The 24,862-nt window shown below is 44.9% G+C and overlaps 1 pseudogene across 1 annotated transcript in view; it reads right to left on the bottom strand.

The window, feature by feature from the left end:
* Positions 1–1,205: 1,205 nt before the first annotated feature.
* LOC147737978 (uncharacterized) overlaps positions 1,206–24,862 on the bottom strand; it is a 30,316-nt pseudogene continuing 6,659 nt past the window's right edge. The window contains exons 2-3 of the transcript XR_015309164.1: positions 11,050–11,508; positions 1,206–5,582 (exon numbers count right to left, since the gene is read on the bottom strand). The product of XR_015309164.1 is annotated as an uncharacterized LOC147737978 (transcript). The remainder of the gene's footprint in view (positions 5,583–11,049; positions 11,509–24,862) is intronic.

Below are 24,862 nucleotides of genomic sequence, written 5' to 3'. Positions count from 1 at the left end.
CTTCCACATTCACTGCAATGGTATGGTTTTTCTCCATTGTGAGTTCGTGATGTAACTTTAATATTGATGAGTTACTAAAACGAATTCCACATTCACTGCAATGATATGGTTTTTCCCCTGTGTGTGTTCTCTGAAGGAGTTTTAGGTCTGATAAATATATAAAGCTCTTCCCACATTCGTTGCACTTGAACAGGTTTTCCCCCGTGTGTGTTCCCTCATGCCGTTTTAGGTGTGCAGGTTGACTAAAGCTCTGCACACATTCACTTCAATGGTATGGCTTTTCCCCTGTGTGTGTTAGCTGAAGCCATTTTAGGCTTGGTAAATATATAAAGCTCTTCCACATTCACTGCAAGTGCATGTTTTTTCTTTCTTGGTTAGTGTCTCCGAGTTAGAAATGTATTTTTCTACATCTCTTGACTGTGCCTCCTGAAGGGCCAACATGACTGGTAAAGCACTTGCGTTATTCTCTCACACCCTGTGTGTGTGTGGTATTTTGCACACTTACTTTCCGATTAAACACGAGAGTGCAAAGTTCACCAAATACTCGCCACTCTCATAACGTGTATAAGGCTTCTTCGTGGGCGATTTTGTCTTTAGAGTGGATAATGGTTCTGCAAGCTTGGGAGTAAAGATCCATCGTCCTTCTGGGAGGTGCACACTGGGACAGTGCTCTGTATTTTATATAGCAGGACCCCCATTTCTTTTAACTTTCAGTTAACTGTGCTTTTTTGCTGGTTGCTTTGGAATGGTCTGAAAGAGTTTAAAATACACCTCCAGCACTGAATGGTGGTCTAATATCACTTTAGGAAGTTGAACACTGCTGTAACAACCTCATGATCAGAGCTGGTATTGGATATGTTTACACAAGAAGTGGTTGATCAGTGTTGTCTTAATTTTATAGAGGTCATTTCTTCATCTTGAGGCACAGAGGTGCACATCTGAGACTCGTAGAACCACCTAATTTTCCTTGACGGTACTTCCAAGATCTGTTCATTTATGTTCAGGTACCGCTGTCTCTGTCGGCACTTATGTTTTCCTGAATACCGGAACTCAATATTTCAGACTTTGCTTTTGCAGATTTACAGTATTATCTTCATTATTCTTATACATTTTGTACAATCAAGGATTGTTTTCTGTTGTATGTAAAGAGATTTAAATTACATGAAAAATACAGGAATGTGCATACACAATTTTTAATTGATTAAAAAAAATCTTGTTTATTACTATTGTTGAAAATTATGAAGGCATATTTAACCATACACAGATATTTACATAAAAATTCCTTTGAACATGCCACATCTTATTTATTTCAGCAAAGGTGTTCGTGACTCGCTGTTATCTCAAGGCATGATCATGAGGGCCTTTTGTGTGCTGACTGTGTTTGGGGCCCTTGTGGCGTTAAGGGGCTTTATCTGGGCCTTGTAGCCCTGCATCATATATTGAGCCCCCGATATAAGGTGCCTGCCCAATCTAAAATGGCGGCGCCTCTAAGACTATCGGAATCTAGATATCATCATAGGACTCGGCATGTCCTTCCTAAGGACATGAAAAAAGGACAATTATTTTCTATAGCTTCTGAGTGTTTCCAAGATGGCAGCCATCTTAGAATGATGTTGTTTACTAATTCTGCTTGGCTTCCCAGACTAGCTCAGTCTATCGAATTTTCAAGTGCATCTCTACTCACCTCTCAGCCCCTCATCCTAGGCCACTGTTCACCTCATCCCCCTATCCCTCTAATCCGGATTCTATCTTCCTAACTGCATTTTCTAGTTTGCCGTAATGTATTCCAACTTCCCTTTCTTATATTCACAGTTGGGCCCTCTCTTCAGGATTTGCTGCTTTACACATAGTAATTGCATGCATATTATGCTGGGAAGCCGAAAACAGAAAGGGACCTGGACCTGGGGAACCCGGTTACAGTCTCGGTAATGTCGCCATAACCTCCTGTGATTCTGGGCAAATCACTTAATCTCCTCGTGCCTAACAAAATGAATGTGTGTCCTTGTGTAACGTAACTGGTGCTATGTAAAGCGCTCTGATACCCGTTTCAGTTTGGGTCTAGTTCGCGCTATGTAAAACTCTGCAAAAAAAAAAAGTACCTTCTCTCTAGATATCTTCTGTCATGATTCTGCTGTTTAATGGGCTGCCTTTGTAGAACAGTCATGAAACTTTTCTCCACCCACCCCATGGTTTGCCCCATGCCTTCCTTCTTTCATCTGATCATACCTCCTTCCCCTCTCCTCCCCTCAGCCCCCCCCCCACATGTGAGCATTTAGCACCAAGGTCCCTCCCCTTGTTCAACTCTAGAAATGCGGTGCCCTTAGCCATGGATTCCCTTTCTCGAAGATCACTAGACTCCAAACTGGTTCCAGAAGGGAATAATTCCTACACTATCATATACCCCCCTAAACTATCTAAAAGCATGTTCAAGAAATTAAAAAACAGGCTTCTCAAATTTCACCCAGAAACCCTTATCTCCGTCTCCTACATGTGCACGAATAAAGGAGCTACCATAAGTGACCTTATCTTCTAGACTAAAAGACCAGATAACTGGAGGAAAGCCCGTTGCTCTCTGCTCCGGATTACTGCATCCACTAAAACCCCCAACGGTCTCAGATTCTTGGTAACTCCCTGTATCAGTTGTCAAGCAGAGACAACCATCCCCCGTTATAATAATGGGATTATCTTCATCCAAGCATCTGAGTGCAATTTAGAATCACTTGATGACATTTTCCTCACTCATGAAACTCTCCGTGACGAAGAAAGTTATAATGGAATTCATATTAAGACGGTTGGAATATCTGTAACCATTGTGATGGAGTAACCCGTCCGCCGAGATCGAAATCAGGCCCTAAATGTTTCAACTTCTCTGTCTTCTCGGATTTGCATGAATGATGATGAAAATGAGCATCATTTGTTCTATATTAGAGCTTCAGAGGTAAATGTCATGCGCTGTGAGGGTTAACCCAGAAAGCTACAGCTCACATTCTCCTGCTTTCACTTCTGCTTTTCTACACAGTTCTCTGGCCACTGTCACAGAACCATTAATGATGCATAAAATGACCAAAACCACAGCCAGCTCTGAAGAATCTTCATTTTGTGCTTGTTAAATTGTTTTAAGTGTGTTGGGTTTATAAGTTTTATCATTAATCTCCAGAATTAGCTAAAAATACACTTGTTAGTCCAAGCATTGTTCATGGTGTTGATTTTACTGGCAGCATGGTCAGGTGTGCTTGGATTTCTTTCGTTATATCTCTCTCACAGAATAAAAACCAACAATGTTTCTTTACTTTTAGTCCACTTTGTGCTAGTCTCCTAATGGGTATTCTGATAATTCATGTTTTGCCTACCTGTGGGGAAATAAACAATAGCAGAGAATAGGCACTTTTATAATTTTTCAAATACATGTATTTTTCTTCTTTCCTACTAGTTCAGTTTTCTATCCCCTGCTTTTTATCAGCTTGTATTTGAATGTCCTGCATTGTTATAATTTTATCAGTTTCTATAATTCCTTCATCTTACAATAACTGCACTTTTTAGCTTCAGTGCACACGCACGGATGGGTCAGTATTATTGGTGATGTAATTAAATTATTACCAAATTCATTCAGTTCTATGTTTATTTCTATGTTGGTTCAGGGATGGTGGTGTGCTCGCTGATGTCTTTGTAGGTTTGCAGATTAACTGAAGCTCTTCACACATTCACTGCACTGGCTTTTCTCCTGTGTGTGTTCACTGATGTTGATGTATTTCTGATAAGCTAACAAAATCTCTTGACACAATCACTGCACTGGAATGGTTTTTCCCCAGAGTGTGTTTTCTGATGCCGCTTTAGGTAGGATAATTTACAAAAGCTCTTCAGACATTCACTGCAATGATATAGTTTTTCCCCTGAGCGTGTTTGTTTATGCTACATTAATCCTGCAGAGGAACTAAAACTACTTCAGCATTCACTGCAATGATGTGGTTTTTCCCTGTGTGTGTTCTCTGGTGCTTTTTTAGGTGTGATAATTGACTAAAGCTCTTCAGACATTCACTGCAATGATATGGTTTTTCGCCAGTGTGTGTTCGATTATGTTGTTTTAGCTCTGCAGATTGAATAAAGCTCTTCCCACAGTTACTGCACTTGAATGGCTTTTCCCCTGTGTGTGTTCGCTGATGACGTCTGAGGTGAGATGATTCCGTAAAACTACTTCCACATTCACTGCAATGGTATGGTTTTTCCCCAGTGTGTGTTCGCTGATGTTTCCTTAATGTTGAAGATTCACTAAAGCTACTTCCACATTCACTGCAGTGGTATGGTTTTTCCCCGGTGTGTGTTTTCTGATGCTGTTTTAGGTGATATGATTGACAAAAGCTCTTCACACATTCACTGCACTTGTATGGTTTTTCCCCTGTGTGATTTCTCTGATGGTATTTTAAGTTTGTTAATTGACTAAAGCTCTTCATACATTCACTGCACTTAAATGGTTTTTCCCCTGTGTGTGTTCGCTGATGATTCCTTAATGTTACCGAATCCCTAAAACTACTTCCGCATTCATTGCAATGATATGGTTTTTCCCCTGTGTGTGTTTTTTGATGATACATAAATCCTGAAGCTGAACTAAAACTACTTCCACATTCACTGCAATGGTATGGTTTTTCTCCAGTGTGTGTATGTTGATGAAACTTTAATGTTGATGAATTACTAAAACTACTTCCACATTCACTGCAATGATATGGTTTTTCCCCTGTGTGTGTTCTCTGATGGAGTTTTAGGTGTGCAGATTGATTAAAGCTACTTCCACATTCACTGCAATGGTATGGTTTTTCTCCAGTGTGTGTTCGTTGATGTAACTTTAATGTTGATGAGTTACTAAAACTACTTCCACATTCACTGCAATGATATGGTTTTTCCCCTGTGTGTGTTCTCTGATGAAGTTGTAGGTGTGCAGATTGATTAAAGCTACTTCCACATTCACTGCAATGGTATGGTTTTTCTCCAGTGTGTGTTCGTTGATGTAACTTTAATGCTGATGAGTTACTAAAACTACTTCCACATTCACTGCAATGATATGGTTTTTCCCCTGTGTGTGTTCTCTGATGGAGTTTTAGGTGTGCTAATTGACAAAAGCTCTTCACACATTCACTGCAATGATATGATTTTTCTCCAGTGTGTATTTTCTGATGGAGTTTTAGGTCTGATAAATACATAAAGCTCTTCCCACATTCATTGCACTTGAACAGGTTTTCCCCCGCGTGTGTTCCCTTATGCCGTTTTAGGTGTGCAGGTTGACTAAAGCTCTTCACACATTCACTGCAATGGTATGGCTTTTCCCCTGTGTGTGTTAGCTGATGCCATTTTAGGCTTGGTAAATATATAAAGCTCTTCCCACATTCACTGCACTTGAATGGCTTTTCACCTGTGTGTGTGCGCTGGTGACTCCTGAGTTTAGACGATTCAGTAAAACTACTTCCACATTCACTGCAAGTGTATGTTTTTTCTTTCTTGGTTAGTGTCTCTGAGTCGGGTATGTATTTTTCTACATCTCTTGACTGTACTTCCTGAAGGGCCAACATGACTGGTAAAGCACTTGTGCTATTCTCTCACACCCTGTATGTGTGTGGTATTTTGCACACTTACTTTCCGATTAAACACTAGAGTGCAAAGTTCACCAAATACTTGCCACCCTCATAACGTGTATAAGGCTTCTTTGTGGGCGATTGTGTCTTTAGAGTGGATAATGGTTCTGCAAGCTTGGGAGTAAAGATCCATCGTCCTTCTGGGAGGTGCACACTGGGACAGTGCTCTGTATTTTATATAGCAGAATCCCCATTTCTTTTAACTTTCAGTTAACTGTGCTTTTTGCTGGTTGCTTTGGAATGGTCTGAAAGAGTTTAAAATACACCTCTATCATTGAATGGTGGTCTAATATCACTTTAGGAAGTTGAACACTGCTGTAACAACCTCATGATCAGAGCTGGTATTGGATATGTTTACACAAGAAGTGGTTGATCAGTGTTGTCTTAATTTTATAGAGGTCATTTCTTCATCTTGAGGCACAGAGGTGCACATCTGAGACTCGTAGAACCACCTAATTTTCCTTGACGGTACTTCCAAGATCTGTCAGTTTATGTTCAGGTACCGCTGTCTCTGTTGGCACTTATGTTTTCCTGAATACTGGAACTCAATATTTCAGACTTTGCTTTTGCAGATTTACAGTATTATCTTCATTATTCTTAAACATTTTGTACAATCAAGGATTGTTTTCTGTTGGATGGAAAGAGATTTAAATTACTTACATGAAAAATACAGGCATGTGCATACACAAATTTTAATTGATTAAAAAACCATCTTGCTTATTACTATTGTTAAAAATTATGAAGGCATATTTAACCATACACAGATATTTACATATAAATTCCTTTGAACATGCCACATCTTATTTATTTCAGCAAAGGTGTTCGTGACTTAGTAAAAAAAAGTGCGCTCGCATTGCACTCATACACTAGTTACAGTTTTAGGTAGATGCATATGGTCAAGGTTTTGTCAAAACAAGAACAAGTCTTGGAGTAAGAGATGGATCAGGAAGACTCAAGACAGTAGGATAGACATCAGGATGTTGTGCCATACATCAAATATTATTGTTCATGTAGGTGCCTGGTTTCATTCAATACTAACTCTTTTTTCAGGAGGATTCCCCTAGCTGTTTTCTCAAGGCATGATCATGAGGGCCTTTTGTGTGTTGATTGTGTTTGGGGCCCTTTTGGCATTAAGGGGCTTTATCTGGGCCTTGTAGCCCTGCATCATGTATTGAGCCCTCCCGTATAAGGTGCCTGTCCAATCTAAAATGGACTCTCGGAATCTAGATATCATCATAGGACTCGGCATGTCCTTCCTAAGGACATAAAAAAAGGACTATCATGTTCTATAGCTTCTGAGTGTTTCCAAGATGGCAGCCATCTTAGAATGATGTTGTTTACTAATTCTGCTTGGCTTCCCAGACTGGCTCAGTCTATCGAATTTCCAAGTGCATCTCTACTCACCTCTCAGCCCCTCATCCTAGGCCACTGTTCACCTCATCCCCCCTGTCCCTCTGATCCAGATTCTATCTTCCTAATTGCATATTCTAGTTTGCCGTAATGTATTCCAACTTCCCTTTCTTATATTCACAGTTGGGCCCTCTCTTCAGGATTTGCTGTTTTACACATAGTAATCGCATGCATATAATGCTGGGAAGCCCAAAACAGAAAGAGTACCTTCTTCTCTCTAGATATCTTCTGTCATGATTCTGCTGTTTCATGGGCTGCCTTTGTAGAACAGAGTCATGAAACTTTCCTCCAACCACCCCATGGTTTGCCCGATCCCTTCCTTCTTTCATCTGATCATACCCCCTTCCCCTCTCCTCCCCTCAGCTCCCCCCACATGTGAGCATTTAGTACCAAGGTCCCTCCCCTTGTTCAACTCTAGAAATGTGGTGCCCTTAGCCATGGATTCCCTTTCTCGAAGATCACTAAGACTGCAAACTGGTTCCATAAGGCAGTAATTCCTACACTATCATGTACTCCCCTAAACTATCTAAAAGCATGTTCAAGAAATTTAAAAAACAGGCTTCTCAAATTTTACCCAAAAACCCTTATCTCCGTCTCCTACATATGCACGAATAAAGGAGCTACCATAAGTGACCTTATCTTCTAGACTAAAAGACCAGAAAACTGGAGGAAAGCCCGTTGCTCTCTGCTCCGGATTACTGCATCCACTAAAACCCCCAACCATCTCAGATTCTTGGTAACTCCCTGTATCGGTTGTCAAGCAGAGACAACCATCTCCCTTTATAATAATGGGATTATCTTCATCCAAGCATCTGAGTGCAACTGAGAATCACTTGATGACATTTATCTCACTCATGAAACTCTCCGTGACGAAGAAAGTTTCCTCTGTGACCCAAGCTCATCCTAGCCATTCCACAGCTACCTCGTTCTGTATCCTCCTCTCCCACCACTGCTTGTATTAATTTGATTTTGATTTGATTTTGAGATTTATAAAGCGCACAATTGGCCATGGGCGTCTTGGCACTATGTGACATAGCAGACCAGTTAGCTTCCATTTGGGGTTAAAAACTTGTAGAGAACAACCAAGTTTTTATCTCTTTTCTAAAAGAGAGCAATGAGGGGCTGGTTCTAATTGACATTGGGAGCAAGTTCAAAATCCTGGCTGCATGCATTTTGAAAGTTCTCCCACCCCACTGAACCTGATTAAATCTAGGCACCTGAATCATTTTTTGATGGCTGGATCTCAAGGATCTGGAGGGCTCGTACCATTTCAATTTATGTTTCAGGAACTGACAACCAGTTCCATGAAGGGCTTTATATGCCAGACACAGGGATTTGAATTGAACTCTTTTACCAATTGGTAGCCAATGAAGACCTTTCAATCTGTGCGCTACTGGTTCAAACTTTGGAATCTCTAGCACCAGCCTGGCTGCTGCATTTTGTAGACGTAATGTTGCTAGCTGCTTGGCCTGAATCCCCGCATAAAGTGCGTTTCCAAAGTCCAACCTAGACAGCGCCAGTGCTGTAACCACTGTCTTGCGCGAATCTTGGAGAATGAATGGTAAGAGTTTTCTGATTGTTTTAAGAATGTACCAGATGGAGGAGCCTAACTTGTTCGTTTGTGCCTCATATGTGAGCTTATCGTCCAGGAGGACTCCCAGATTTCTGACTTTGTTAACTGGGGGGGGGGGGAGACGTTGGCCCAAGCTGTCTGGCCACCGTTCCTGAGACCAGGCTTGCATGTCTGTCACCATCAGCATTACTTCACTTTTATTTCCATTTAGTTTCAAGCAGTTGCCCTGCATCCACTTGAAAATGTGTTCCATGCATTTCTTAAATTTCTCGGCCGTCTCTTTAATGTTATTAGTGATAGACACCACGATTTGTGTGTCGTCGGCGTAAGAGACTGGGGTACAGCCGTAATCCCTTATTATTGCCGCCAGGGGTACCACATAAAAGTTGAATAGAGTGGGACTTAGTGACGACCCCTGGGGAACACCGCACGGGGAACTGAAAGGTTTGGATTTTGCCTCTCCCTGCTCCACCATGAACGTCCTGTTTGATAGGTAGGAGGCTATTAGAGTTTGAGCTGACTCATCTCTGAGGCAACAGAGTAGGATATTGTGGTTCACTGTGTAAAAGGCCGCCGAGAGATCTAATAGAATCAAGGCGGCCTTTCCTCTGGCATCCAGTATACTCCACCCCTTCTCCTCCTTCCTATCTATCTTCATCAGATTACCCAATAGCATTCATTCATCATTACCCTTGCAGCTTGTTTCAACCGACATTCTTTGTCATAATAGTCTGAGCCCTCATCACACCCCTAGAGCAGCGACCACTTAAATACACTGACTCAATACTAACACCTTCACCTCAAATCTGCCCCTTACCTCTAAACATGCCCCGCTGTCACCACTGGTGCGTCTGTGCCACCCTTTCTGGACCAAACCATGACACTTGCTATCTTGGAACCCCCTAACTTGACCAATAACATGGCGCCTATCTACTTATCAATCACTTTATGAGTCCCACACCCCCACTCCTCAATCATGACTCCATCTCTATTCCCCCCTCCCCTGGTCTCTAAACTCAGCTGCTCCCTAATGCCATAAACTGGAGTACTGTCTCTCCTGGCCCCCTGACCCATATCACGACCTCCTGTTCTCGCTTTACTAATGACGCCAAACTCACTGAGATCTCTCAGGAGCCTCAACTTAAGGCTGAGGTTCGGAGCCTAATATCCCTCACCTCTGAGCTCGCTAATTGTTGGTGTCCCACCAGGCTGATGGGTAAGAGTAGACACTCCCTTTAATAATTCAATACCAATCACGTTAGACGGATGTCACCCCGCACATCCAATGGGATATCAGCAATCTCAACGTCTCCTCATTTGAGCTGGAAGACAATTCCCTACCCCCACGCCTCCATCCGACCCATCAGGATGAAAGATTCTCAATTGGACAACAATTTTTACTCCCTCCTCCTTCAGTCGAATCCACATAGACATCCTAGGCCCAATCCCAGAGCAGTTAACAATTCCAACTTCAAGCAAATTCCCATCACTCAGGCTACCTTCTCTGTCGCCAAATCCCACCTGAAATGTATACCACTCAATTTCATATCGGCGTCAAATCAAGCGGTGGATATTGCTGACCTTATCCTTACTTATGATCTTGACCTTATAGTCCTGAAGGAAACTTGGCTAAATGACTCCTTCACTCCAACGCTTGACATTCTAGGACCGCCCAGCTACAACATCATCAGATTAGATAGACCAAACAGACCTGGTGGAGGTAAACCCTGTACTCGCTGCAATAATCTCTGTGTGAAGCGAGCACAAAACGTTACTCTCATCTCGTGTGAATATCTAGGCATCGATATCCTGAGTAAAGATAGGCCTCGATACAAACTGCACGCATTTTACCACCCTCCAGGAGATAACCTCCCATCCATTGAACAAATTATAGAAATCATCACAACTCCGGTGTATACTGCGCCCAAATCTTCCTTGGTGACTTCAACATCTACTGGAATGACCCAAAGAACCAATCAGTGATTAGCCTAAAAACCTTCCGAGCTGACATAAACTTGATCCAAATATGCAAAAGTCCAGCCCACAACCTGGGAGCGACCTTGGATCTAATTATCTCTAAAGCTCATTCCATTCAACTTGGAGGGGTGTGGAATTTTCTAAATAATCTACTTGTCCAAGGGACAAAATCTACATGTCCTGTAAAATTCACTTGTCCCACCTACTCCCGTCCATGCATCAAACATAAGGGCTGACAGAAAAACGTTTAATATATTTTGTTTTATTGGTAAACCATTAAATGATTTGCAATAATAATGCTAAGTAAAACTTGACAAGCAATATTATCCCTTTTATCCAAACATATTGAAATTGTGTAGAAATGCAAGTTACAACAATAAATGATCTTGCATAGCAGGCTGCTCTAAGACTCATATATTAGCAATACTTCAGTAATTATGATAGATGTGGCCTTTTATGTCCACACACATGCTTTGTGCCTCCTGTTGTAAGCCAGAGATCAATAGCTCTGCTGGGGTCATAATCCTCAAAGTTGGTTCCTTCTACTTTAAGAAGCATTAAGTCTTGGAGAACATCTTGATTTAACCGTGTTCTTAGTGGGTTCTTAATGATATTCATTGCAGAAAACACATGTTCAGCTTCTGCTGTAGATACGCTGAATGTGAACATCATTTCCACAAGCTTTAATATATTAGTCAACGAGGAAGGTTTTGTTGCTAGCAGGGTGGAGTATGCAGGCAATACAGGAATGCCTTTGGTCTGAAAGCTTTTCATATGGGTTTTAAGTCCACAAAACTCCTCCACAATTGCCAACCTTTCGTCTGTGGTGAAAAGTACCTCAAAATGTTGTACAATTCCCTCAATATCAGAGAGTCCATATGTATAGAGTTCCTCTCTACTTTCTGGCCACAGTGTATAATCAAATGCCTGAAAACCTTGAACCGGCATGCAATTAAAATTTTCAAACCGCTTATCAATGTACTCAACCATACTGTCAATGATTTCACTGTCACTTTGGATTGTTGCTGCTGGTGGGCAGTGTCCAGATAACTTTATTTCTCAGCCATCAGTAGAAATGTCTCCAAACTTCTTTTCTTCCGGGTGGTACAGTTTTTTAAACTGCTGCATGTATTCACCCTTCTCACTTTTTAGGCCTACTAGGGTCAACGCACACCTCTCTACAGCAGGTGGAACATGCAATAAAAGCAGTTCATTAGACTGAAAGAATTCTGAAAGCTGAGACACTGGCTTCAGAACATCTCTCAGACTGTAAAGCTTTTTATAAATTTAAAACTAGTTACAACTGAGAGGTACTTTTTTGCCTTCACAGCAGAATCATCACTACCAGCTGCAACCTGTCCCAAGTGTAGAACTACTATCTGCAGGTTTTGTTGCATGGCTGCCAAAGCCCTGGTTTTGCTGGATACCCATCTAACCTGTTTAATATTGGTGAAATGTGCAAAGTTTTCATCAATTATTCTTGACATTTCTTTGGCATTTCTTCGCCTCTTAGGACTATACCAATAAAATTTGAAAATCCATTTCAAAGTTTGCTCAAACTGACAAATAGAGGGATGGGATTTTACAGCATCCAGAATCCCAAGCTGAAGCTTGTGGGCTACACAGTGGAACGGCAGAAGAAAAGGAATGTCTTCCTTTATGAGTGCTGCAACCCCTCCCTTAGATCCCATCATAACTGCAGCACCATCAAAATTAACAGCTATTAGTGATGGGCCTGGATGTTCTGTAGACCTCATATCTACTAAATCCAAAGATAACCTTTTGATTCCTTTAACTATACCGTCCAGAACTCCTTGAGCATGTGCATGTTCAAGTGGAACAAGATCTGCAAATAGAGTGTAGGGTTTCCCACCATTGACTACTCTCACTAGCACAGTTTCCTGTTCAGTAATAGCACTATCTGTGCTTCCGTCAGCAATAATGCAGATGAAGCAAGAATTTGAAACTATTTTTTTGATGTCCTGTCGCAGTATATCCGCCTCTTATGAACTCTGCGGCTTTTTCGCAGTTTGCATTATTTTCTCCTATATCGACACCTGCTTTCTTCATAGCCCTACATAAGATGTCCATGTCTGAGAGTGGCTTACCTTGTTTTGCAATTAGATAAGCATTGTTAAACAAGATAGTCAGTTTCTTTCTTTCTGTCTCCTTCAGTTTTTGCCGTGCTTGCATGATGAGGGGCTGCTCTGTAGAGACACTGGAATTTGAGGTACCAGCTATAGGAGTCTAAAACTGCAAGGCGGTTTCTTTCATTTCCTGGCGGTGCCATGAAACACATGTCATATGTGCCTTACTAGTTTCATGAGCTCTGATTGGTTCAATGCGCAATTGGTCACATCCACTTAAGAATGCATTTCTACCTGAACCCGAATAGCTGACTACTATTGAAGGATATTTCTGGCAAATAGTGCAGTACATTTTTGGTCCTTCTCCCTCTGGACTTTCCTTCAGGGCTAGCCATGGCCAGGATTCCACCCAGTGTGACTGAAAAACTCTTTTTCTTTTTTCAGCAACATACTTTTTGTTCTTAGTTGTGTTAGGATTCTGTGCAGTGGTACTAGGCCCAACCTCAGTTGTTTTTTTTGAGTTTCCTTCTCCTGGGTTTTCTATATCACTGTCTTTACTTTTTTTGAATCCAAAGCTGAATAAACTTTGTTGGGACATATTTGCCTATCGACTGGACAAAGTGATGGAGTCTGAGACGATACTTAATTCAGTTTTAAACTCACTATCCAAAAATGTTGAGCTATTTATGGCAACAGACTTTTCACATAAGAGATTGCCTTAAATATTGAATGATACAGGTTTCCTCCTACACTTTTCCAAACTTTTTGAGAACCAAGGGTTGAAGCGGTCTTGTCTGCTGCACTGAACCTCTATGCTGCTGGTACGGTTCGTAGTGATTCTGTTTCCTGACAAGTTGTGAACGCACTGAATTCTACTCTGGTGCTACACTGGCTGCACTCTAGACCTAGAAGCCAAGAAAAGATTTACACTAAGTGAGAACAAGGATTTGAGCTCTGGAGAAGTACAAAAGGTTATTTAACTCTACCATCCATGTTACCATAAAAAGAATGAAAAACATTTATAACGTGTAAAATTGACAGCTTAAGAAAGATATGGATAAAATAAAGAAAAGAATGAACAGAAAAAAAGGAAAGGTAAAAGGAACCAAGGCAAATAGAAAAGAAAGAAAAATTATAAAAAAGGAAGGAAAGACAAAAAAGGGAAGAAAACCAGGAAATGCAAAAAAAATAAGGAAGGCAAAATGGAAAGAAAGAAAATGGAAAGAAAGAGAGTACAGAGAAGTACTTGCTTCTCAAGGAAAGTATCCATGCTCCGAGCAGATGCCCTCTGCCCACAGCAACTTGCACTGTAGGCAGTGCGCATGCACGCGCTTTAAAGTGGCATTTGGTGCTTTGGTGCTTACGTGAATGATGCAGGACATTCTTTTCCTTCACCGTTAGATCAATGTGAATTTTAATATGGCCTGAATACGCTTGCATAAGACCTTGAGTGCTTTCTAATAAAAGAATGGCATGGTTTTTTTTGTGCAGTTTTCTAGCGCGAACTCAAGCCGAAGGTATTGGGAGGAGCGCTTTACATGAGTGCCAGTTCACATTACACAAGGACATATTTATTTGTAAAGTAGGCTAGCACTAATAAATTGGCAGCTGCGCGAGAAATCAAAGGAGGTGTTATGCAAAGGGGACATTTAGGTTGTAGAGTCAGTGTAGAACTTAAAGCAACTCAAAAACATCAATTTACAGCTTCCTTTAAATGTTAACAACATTAGTTGGACCCAGGGACGGCTTTAGCGCTGGCGGCGTCCTGTGTGACAATGTCTGTTGGCACCCCCAGGCCCCCAACGACCACCGTTGCCACGGATTCCCTCACTAACATCCTTTCACAGTGCCTCTCAACTCTCCATAATTAACATTGTCTCTCAGATTCAGTTAGAGGTTTATAGAACCACTGACTCATACCAGTGTCAGAGCACTTTATACCACGCACACATTGCACAGAGACAATCATAGGTGTGTAAATCATTGTATAGAAATGTTACATCAGACAGTACTACAAGGTGTAGTGTAGGAGTGACAGGTCATCGACCCTGGTATAGGCAATATAGTTAATAGGTCTTATTAAGGAAAGGCCCAAATTCAGAATTTAAAACGCACATCATTGTTAAGGGTTCTTTTTCATGATAAGAATTGTTTTCTACCCAAATTAACCCTTTTCACAAGATTAGGATAATGAAAGACAGGGCAAAAAAACATGCAGTGCTAACATATACCTTGCAGTTTGCAGCAGCTCTGGGGTGACAGTTAATAGCTCAATGTTCTATATTAGGATTTTGAATTATAAACGACAAATAACAAAAGGAGCTCTTACAGAAGCAGTAACCCACTGACATATTTATATCATATGCTGCACTTCTTATCTGCATGGTACACTTTCTTAGCAGCAGGCAGTTTAACCCTCTGCGCTGCCTTAGGATGAGTCAAACTTTCCACCAGAGAAACCTCGGTCTCTTTCCAGGAAGCCCATTAATCACGAGACTTTTCTTGACGTTTAAATTGATGTCTGGAAGTTGCTGGAACGAGGCAGCAAGTGCTAAAATGATCGGAAGGAACGAAATGAAGTGGCGCTCAACTGTGTCACTGCACTCTCATAAACAAGAGTCTAGCAGTTGGGCGGGACTTTATGTGTATTTAACTATTTTAATGATACAGGCCGGCCTGTCTTAACTCGGCAACGCTCACAGACTATGCCAAAAGCCACGCTAATACAAGACACCGACCATCCCATCAAACTTATAACCTACAGCAACGGAAAACCACCCAGTCAGCAATCCTTAACTTGCTCGCACGCAGTCTCCGCAAGCTGCAGCTTCTTTTGTGCATTCTTTTACCTAACATTAATAAAAGGGAACATGCTTAATTCGATAGGGTAGCGCTGTTCTGCTTTCTAATTTTGGTACTATATTTTTATCCTCCCAACGTCCTCCTGAAAGGGTGCTTGGCAGTGGCTCACTAACGGATTTTGTCAGAGCAATCATCAATTCACATTATGGCTTGAGACCATTTGCAGCCTGTTAAATACTGTCTCCAGGCCAATCGATCGGAAGTCCCTGTCTGAGGCCCTTGGTCAGGCTCGGGGTCGAGTTTCATTTTATGTCGGACCCCCGTCCTGCAGCTTCAAATAGGAACTGGTGCGCCTGCTGCTGTGACAGACTGTGTAATGTTACGAGGCTTATGGCTGCAGAAAGCGCGTTAGTTTTATGCTGTCGCAGTCACGCTCCAAAGCAGCGATGAGAGCCCGCGCTTTACTGGGGTCTCTGCTTCAGCGCTATTAGAGCGTGACTGAGACCGCATAAAACGCGGGGGCACAGTGCTGAAGCAGATTTCACATTTCAGAGCGATCCTCCAGCTTAGCTGTGTAAAATATAACACTTTGGAACACTCTATGGCAGGCACACTATGGCAATGCTTATTTTTATAAATTTTACCTTGATGTGTGTTTCCTTGCCGCGGCCACGAACTACAGCTTGCTGAGGCAGAGTGATGTTCCACTCCCTCAGCCAATCACTGCCCAGAGCCTAGCTGCTAGCGAATCAGAGGCCTCCAAAGGCTCCCGTCAAGCTGTTCTGATTGGCTGTGAGCCCTAGGGTGCACGCAGCCAGTTTTATTAATGTTATTTAACCCCTTCGACGCTCATGACGGAACGGTTCCGTCATGCGCGTCGGTTGAGCTGCGCGGATGACGGAACCGTTCCGTCATGACTCCGCCCGCGCAAGGCGGGTCCAACATGGGCGGGGAATTCGCGCCGCAGCCATGCGGTTAATGTCTACTAGTCCGTCGGACAAAATAGACATTAAATCTTCTTGCCCTTAGATAAAAACAGCATGGCTCGGGCGTCGATATGATTCCCCCACCCCTGGTTTATATATAAAGGAATATATTTTTACAAAACTACAGTCTTGTGTCCCTGTGTGGTGGGTTGATGATTTATTGTGTGTGTTGCACTAAATGCTTAACCGTATGTGCTCTGGAGTTTAGCCTTGTCTGCTCGCGCCACACCGCCTAGAGGGTGAGCAGATGTTATTTCTGAGTCCTTTGCCCTGACTTAGAGGAGAGGGTCCCTGCTTGTCATAAGTGAATACTTGCGCCAACCAGAGACCCCGAATTGTAACGTTGGTGGCAGCGGTGGGATCACGAATTTGCATTTGGGTAATATATACAGTGAATGTTAACCATTGCATAGTGACTACAGTCCAGTAACTTAAGCCACATACTCTTTTTAGAATGTATGTTTTGCTGAGAGATCTCCATGTTTAAAGAAGTCATGCCTGGTTCAGTGAGAATAGAAAAGGCAGCAGCCATCTCATCTATTGACTGTGATTGGGAGAAACTAGAAAACTACACCAAGAAACAGCTCAAGAGCTTCTGCAAAAAACTGAAAATTTCCATGAACGGACTCTCCAGAAGGGAGCAGTTCCAAAAGGCACTGAGGGCCTGGGTCAAGGCAAGGAATGCCCCTATAAAGAATATTGAATTTGAGGATGCACAGCAGCAGCTAGAGAGACCACTGGGTCCAGGAGGAAGGGGTGCAACCTCCCCGTTGGGTAGCAGTGTTTCTGGCCGATGCCTGTTGCCAGAGGAGCTGGCAGACAGACAGGCAACCCTAGACCACGGAATAGAGATGGCAAAACTGGAAATAAATGGGCAACTGGAGCTAGAAGCTAGGAAGTTATCCCTGGAAGAAAAGAAAATGCAGCTTGAGCATGACTTGAGAATGAGGAAACTTGACTTGGAGCTCGAGGGGCTTGAGACCAGGAGGGTTTCAGCCCAGCAACAAGAAATGCGTGTAGCTCAGAGATTGAGCTTTGCTGAGTTGGAGGTGGAGTCCAGCTCAGATGGTGGCACCAACATTCAGGTATCTAGTGCTGGGAGAGTAGTACCCACACCCAGAGATGTGGCACCTGACTTTGAGGGGGTTAACATACACCAGGAGGTTCAAGGACATGAGGTAGCTCCAGTAGTGCGCAGCGTCCCTGAAGGGAATAGGGTAGCTGGCGTAGGGGTTCATGGTCTTAGTAGTGGGAGGGACACTCTACTAACTCTAGATGAGCAGTACAGGGAGAGGGGATCCCCCAAAGTTGAAGTCCTGAAAAGTGAGTGTGGACACCGCCCGGAAGTGTGGGTTGTGGGACAGAGACAGGCAGATAATGTCTTGCCAATCTCAGGAGAGTGGTGTGGGGTACGTGTGTGAGCACTGGATGGTGAGGTGAAGGATAGTTTGGTTGATCCTTGTAGGGGGCTGTGTGGTCCAATTCTGGGAGAGCATATTTTAAGTCCCTGTTTTCCAGAGCTATGCCAACACCTGTTAGAGAGTGAGTTCTCTGACCCCAGGGAGCTCATATTGGAGGTGGACCTTTTGGTGGATTCCAGAGGGTGTAAACTCCAGGTGGGAGGGTACAGTCGTCTAGAAGGGGGTGCACAGGGAGGGAGTCCTCGCCTCTGACCCTGGTGCAGCTTGTGGGTTTAGACCCTAGGTTTAAGGGCCAGGTGCAGGGTTTCCCCCCTGACCTAGTACTCCAGTTGCAGGATAGCACCCCTGAACTTGTGGGCGAATTGTGCCGGTCACCTGCCCCAGGTGCCCTGACAATTCTGGAAGGGGGTACCACTCCAGGTGGGCAGGTACAGGGCCCTAAGAAGGAGGACCGGGTGTGGGAGAGCCCACCCCAGTCTTTGGTCCAGCCGCCAGGTATATGCCTGGGGCTGATGGGTCAGTGCCAGGATGTCATACCTGAACTGACAGGAGGGAGAGGGGACAAAGGGTGCCAAGCACCTGGGGCTACTGCCCCCGCTCTCTAATGCCACAGAGGTTTGAGAGCCCTGAGAGGCATAAGGCCTGGTTCTCATCCCTGACTACTGTCAGTGGCCACTGTAACTTGATGTATGTCTGTTGGGACACACCTGCGAGCAAGTTAAGGTTAGGTGCTGCACAGGTGGTGTCCACAGGTGAAGGGGAGGGTGCCCCAGGGGTTAGCTTGGTGGACCCTGAGAGTATGAACAGAGGATTTGAAATAGGTTTAGACTGGCGTACAACTGGAATATGCCCCTGCTGTTGCGGGCCAGGTCCATGTTCTATCGCCCTAAGCAGGGAAGCCCATCACAGTAGTGATTGGTCTACCCTGCATTTTGGCTGGAAGGGGGTTGTGTTGGACTTGGCTCTCTGTGCAGGGTCATCCCTGAACCTTTTGCCTTCCTCCAATATTCTCTCTGACCTGTTTTCTTTTGGTTTAGGACTTAGGGCACTTTACCACTGCTGACCAGTTTTAAAGTGCATATGCTCTCCCTACTGTAAAATGTATATGTGATTGGTTTCCATGATTGACTTATATGGTTTACTGTCAGTCCCCTGTAAAGTGCACCAGGAGTGCCAGGGCTTGTAAATACAAATGCTGCTGGTGGGCTTTCAGCACTGGTTGTGCCACCCACAGAAGCGGCCTAGTAAAATGTGTCTAAGGTCTGCCTTTGCAGAACCTGTGTGAAGTCTGGTACTGTCATGCTGACTGGGCAAGTACACCTACTTGTCAGTCCCTAAACCTTCCCTTAACGTCATATTAGTCACCCCTATGGTAGGCCCAAGGGCAGGGTGGATTGTAAGCATAAGGTAGGACAAGCTCTGATGTGCGTGGCATGTCCTAATAGTGAATTACAGCCAATTTTATTTTTCACTGTTTTAAGGCTACCTGTTCTCATAGGCCAGAATAGGCTGCTGTAATAATTACACTCTATAATCCCAGCAGGCTCAGGGAACATGGTAGAAAGTCAAGTTTAGTATGCCTGAACTCAGAATAATAAAATACTTCTTTTAGTAAAGTTTATTTCAATATCCTGTGTTTGCAAATGCCACTTTTAGAAAGTTAGCATTTGCTTGCCTAACCATTTCAGCCCGCCTCTGCCCTTATGTGTATCTGCTGTCTGGGTTTTGTGAGTGACAGGGCTAGGGATGACAGGTGGTGAATAGAGGGATTACACCAGGATGGGTGGAGGAATTGCCCCTTGACTCTGAATTGGGCTGTCCTCTGCCACCACAATGCTGGCTCTGCCCCCTGGGGAGCGACTGATGACTCTGCCCCGCACCTGGTCCAGGAAGAGGGAAAACTGTCAACAGAGTGCCCCTGGCTGTACTTGTCATCACAATGCTGGCTTCACCTCCTGCAGAGCGTCTGATGTCCCTGCCCTGCACACTGAGAGGAGAAACCAGAGCCTGCAAAACAAAGTGCTCAGAGACTGACTGGATTAGGCAAAGGCCCCCTTGGCCTGCAAGAACAAAAGAAATGGCATATAAAAGTAGGAGCCCTGCTCCTAAGAAATCAGATCCTGTTTACGCCAAGAAGAAACTCTGCCTGAAGAAAAGGACCTGGGAAAGCTGCATGGAGGACTACTGTCTCTAATCCTGAGAGACTGGCCTGTGGTGGGTGCCTTTCTGCAAGAAGGAGAGAGGAAGAAAAGACTGAGAGACTTTTAAATTCAACTTGTGCATTTGAACAATCTCAAAGGGCTTGCTGGTTAACTTTCCCCCTGAACTGAACAACCAGGAACAGTGGGCGCTACCCCCTCCCGCCCCCCCGAAAAGAGAAGCTGCTGTGAGTGTTGCATCTTCCCCTCAGCTCTACCAAGGAGAAGCTGAGCGCGCCGTGAGGAAATCTCTGTGCCCTCTGAAAGGCCCTGGGCACCCCCGTCCCGTCGAGCAAAGCATCTGCTATCTGACAAGCCCCAGCTTACACCGCAAAGACCAGCCCTGCTGGCCCAAGCACCGTGACTACCACCTGCCTAACTGTGGTCTGCACAGCAAGAATAGACCTCACCCTGTGCCCGTCTTCCCCGAGGTGAAACTGCCCTGAAATCCGCAGCCGCCGCCGTTCGTGAACAGCAGCGGCGCGTGGAGAGAAGGAGTACGCGCTGTACTCGTGGAGGCCTATGTTGGCACCTCACACTGCTTCCCGGGGCCCGCCCCCTCTTTTCAGAACCAGAGCACACCGCAGGAAAGACTCGGCCCGCAACGCAACACAGCCCTCCCGAGCCACGAGCCGTAGCTCGCCACAAAGAAAGACCGCACCACGATGTGGGACGTCCCCTCTACGCCTGCTTGTGTCCACCCCGAACTCCTACGATCAAAAGGTACTGTACGCTATAACCAAGTGTGAGTCTCACTGCCAACCAACGACTCGCCCCGCCTCGCTCTACACGAATCTGCACCAAGTACGCCTGACCGTACCCCGCGCTCCTGACTGTAGTGTCCGTGCGGTGTTTGTGCTCAGAACGCACCGTAGTACGAGTCGCACAAGTCTGGTACGACTCGTACACCCTGTTTGGTCCACTTGCAACGTACGCGTCTCACGCAGGAGGCGTGAGATTCAGTAGGGCCTTTGTCTGGTGATCGTACGGAGTGCACAGGAGCGCTCCAGAGGGCCCAGACCTTGAACGTACAGTACATTACCCCTAAAGACAGTGCCTAAAGAACAGTGAAGGGGTTTTTAGAGGTACTCAACCCTTCCAAAATACTGAACATTGGGATATTAAGAACAGTGGCATTTTAAGAGTAACTGGAATCATCCTGAAATCGTTAAGACTGTATTTACAAGCCTGCTTGAGAGTTTATATATAAAGGAATTTATTTTTACAAAACTACAGTCTTGTGTCCGTCCCTGTGTGGTGGGTTGATTTATTGTGTGTGTTGCACTAAATGCTTAACCGTATGTGCTGAGGAGTTTAGCCTAGTCTGCTCGCGCCACGCCGCCTAGAGGGTGAGCAGGGGTTATTTCTGAGAGTAAGTCCTTTGCCCTGACTTAGAGGAGAGGGTCCCGCTTGTCACAAGTGAATATTTGCGCCAACCAGAGACCCCCAATTCTAACAACCAGATTAACTTTTCTCGTACCCAGAGTGCCCCAATCTGTAGCATCAGCATATGCACACACTGTTTGCCATAAGCCCTGCAAATCTGGCGCCCCGACAAGAAACATGCGAGCAACGCATTATTTGCAGGTTGGATATGTTTTTATCACTATATGTCAGGGATACTTGCTAGCAAACCAGAGTTAATATTAGGAAACTACAACAAATATTACTTCTAAAATGTATTAATATATATTTCCAAAAGACGTCACACGCTTAGAAAATACTTCTTTAATGCTAGCAGCGTGCTGCAATAGTCCTTCCAAATAGAGTTGCATTCTAGGAAAGCTGTGCCTGGCAAGCAGAGGGAACGCCAGCTTCCCAGGCTGTTTCCAAATTCACAGGATTAATTAGCGCCTGTGACGGGTCACTGCATTCACTTGTTTTTGTGATGTTTACTGTTTACCAAATTACAGCCACATAACTATTTAAAAGGTCACAGAAGAACTACACCTGCCAGGGATGGGGCTGATTGACACACCAGCGTGTCCATGCAGGTGGGATCTCAGTACCCATCATCTGCACACCAGTCCCACAGGCGGAACTTTACCCCCAAAAGAAAACAGTATCCTTTCCTGCGCACAGTAACAATGGAAAACTAGCAGTAATGCTACCAGAAAGGGGTCGCCAAGCAGGGTCTTGGAACAAAATCCTAAATCTCACTTACCTAACGCCAAGAGCCAGAGCCGGGAGAAAAGACAGCAAGTAAAACGCAGAGATGAAATCCATGGTACAGCGCGCCTGCTTTCCAAGCTCCGTGGCTTCAGGCTTCTCCCCGTTCCCAGCGTCTCCCCTTGCAGGCAGGCAGCTTCCTGTGCCGGGGTCTGTGGACGCGGATGAGCCGTGGAGAGAGCGGATAGCCTGGAGACGGGTGCTTGGAGAGCGGTCTGAGCTCCACCGGTGATGTCACGGGTGACGGAGCCGCCGCTGCGCCTGCTGCAAGCCTCCTGCCTGGGCGCTGTGATTATTCAACACAGTGACTCTATTGATGTCCTGTGAGGTTTGTTATTACTACCAGTTTAAGTGGCAGCCGAGGCGGGAGGGGCCCTGGTGCACGACTCCAGGCGTCGAGGCTAGGCGCGCCGTCTGTTTTTTAGCGGTGTGCACTATATCACAGCTCCGTCTGAGAAAAAATGCAGCAATGTCCAGAAAGCTGCTTTGCTTGACAGGTGGCTGCTGGTGAATGGTGTCTCGAGATCAGGGAGCTCCGCTCAGCGCGCACAGTGGAGTTCACTCGCCATTTTCCAAGACAGAACTAATGTAACAAGAAGCCAATATTTTAGAAGTGAGCGGCCGCGCTCCAAAAAAACCAAGAAAAAAAGCGCTTGCGCGGCAGCAGGGAGGAGGGATTCAGTCGCAGGATCGGAAATTGCGACCAGATGGGCCGCGTGCTCCCACGAGTGAATCTCCTGACGTGTACGCGTTGCCATTGAAGGAAATAGAATGAGTGCACGTGCTTGGCTGAAAAGCCTAAGCGCTCGGAAAAGGTTGTTTTCCTTTGCAGCGCATGCGCGCTGCGAAGGCTCGACCTAAAAAGGGGAGGCGGCAAGGAGAAAAGGGTCAAGGGTGTGGGCACCTCTGTCGGGTGGGTGGCTATACTAGAAGAGGGATTTGTAATTTGTAATTTGCAATGGTATTTCTAAAGCGCGGCGTTCGCTTCGGAGGGAGCATCTTGGCGCTGAAGATCCTAGATGACCGGTCCAAAACCAAAAACGGAGGGGGATTAGATGGCTGCCTTGGAGTAGTCATCGGAGAGGTTGAAAATCCATGTCTTTAAGAGCTTTCTGAAGGGTTTTTCGAGGGTTTGTTGCCTAAGTTTTTTGGGCAGGTTGTTCCAGGCTTTAGTGGCTAGGAAGCTTAAAGTTTTTCCTCCCTTCGTCTTCAGATTGTACTTAGCAGGGAGGATGAGGTTGTCCTGGGACGAGCGGAGGGATCGACTGGGGGTGTAGTGGGGAAAGCGTCTGTAGAGGTATTTTGGGCCGGATTTGTTAAAAGCTCTAAAGGCGATGATCAATATTTTGAAGAGAATTCTTTTGTGAAGGGACAGCCAATGTAAGGATCGTAGGGCTGCGGAGATAGATGCTCTACGGGGCAGTTTGAGGACCAATCGAGCGGCAATGTGAAGCACGCTTTGGAGTTTCGTTAGAGTGCTCTTTTTTGCCCCGGCAAGAAGGCCGTTGCAGTAGTCTAATCGTGAAATTATAAGGGCTACTGTCACAGTTTTTCTGGCGTCGAGAGGAAGAAAGTCAAAGAACTTTCTTAATGATTTTATTATTCCGAAATATTTACCGGCTACAGTCCTGGCATGTTGATCGAAAGAGAGGTCTGAGTCGAACATGACGCCGAGATTCCTGGCCGTTGTTACTGTCTGAGGGGGAGCGACTGAGTCGTCTGGCCACCAAAGGGCTGGGCAGAAGGAGGTGTTTTTTCCAATCGGGAGTATCTCCGTTTTGCTGGAGTTACATTTCAGATGGTTGATGTTCATCCAATGGAAGACCTCAGTTAGGCAATTCTTGAGGTTGAGCTCAGCACTAGTAGAATTACCATCAAGGGGCACGATGAGTTGTGTATCATCGGCATACGAGGTTACTGGTATGCCGAATGATTCAATCAGGGACAGGAGTGGAATGAGGTAGATATTGAAAAGGAGGGAACTTAGGATGGACCCCTGCGGTAGTAGAGCACCTTTATATTCCCTAGAAGATGTGGGAATGGGGGTCAAATGGATAAATTTTTCCACAGGTGTCTTCTACGTGGGAAAGATAGCAATATATGTATACATGTTTGATCTGTGTATAAGACGTGACATGAATTTTAAGAATGGACTGTCCGGAAGAGGAGCCACGACAACAACCAAGATGGCGGCGTAAGCTCCCGGCTCCGCCGACCTCAGATTCCAGCTGGTATATCCTGTCATATATCCTGAATTCTTGCCCTGCCTAAACGTCTATGAACCGGTCTGGAGTGAAGCGCCGCCATCCCGAAATTTCTACCGCCCCGGGGAACGGAGATACTCCATGTGGAAGTCTGCGGCCTAGCCCAAGGGTGAAACCGGGGTCCCGAATGCTGGCCCAGCCAGGGTTCAGTTGAACAACGTTGGCGGTGGTGGCTGGCGGGGTCCGGTCCGCCGAAAAACTGAGAAATTTTTCGTACCGTCGAGATTACAATGGGACGGCATACACCCTCAACGCATAATGCCGAGGGGTGACGAGGTATAACTTTGACTTTCGACAGGGATCCCAGGCCCGGTGACCCGGTGAGGGCCCGCTGGTACCAGCTGGGCTGGGATC

The sequence above is a fragment of the Lissotriton vulgaris genome, chromosome 1_1, assembly GCF_964263255.1.
Source record: "Lissotriton vulgaris chromosome 1_1, aLisVul1.2, whole genome shotgun sequence".
Classification (NCBI taxonomy): domain Eukaryota; kingdom Metazoa; phylum Chordata; class Amphibia; order Caudata; family Salamandridae; genus Lissotriton; species Lissotriton vulgaris.
The sequence above is the reverse complement of the archived record's forward strand: the minus strand, read 5'-3'. Positions and strand labels throughout refer to the sequence as shown.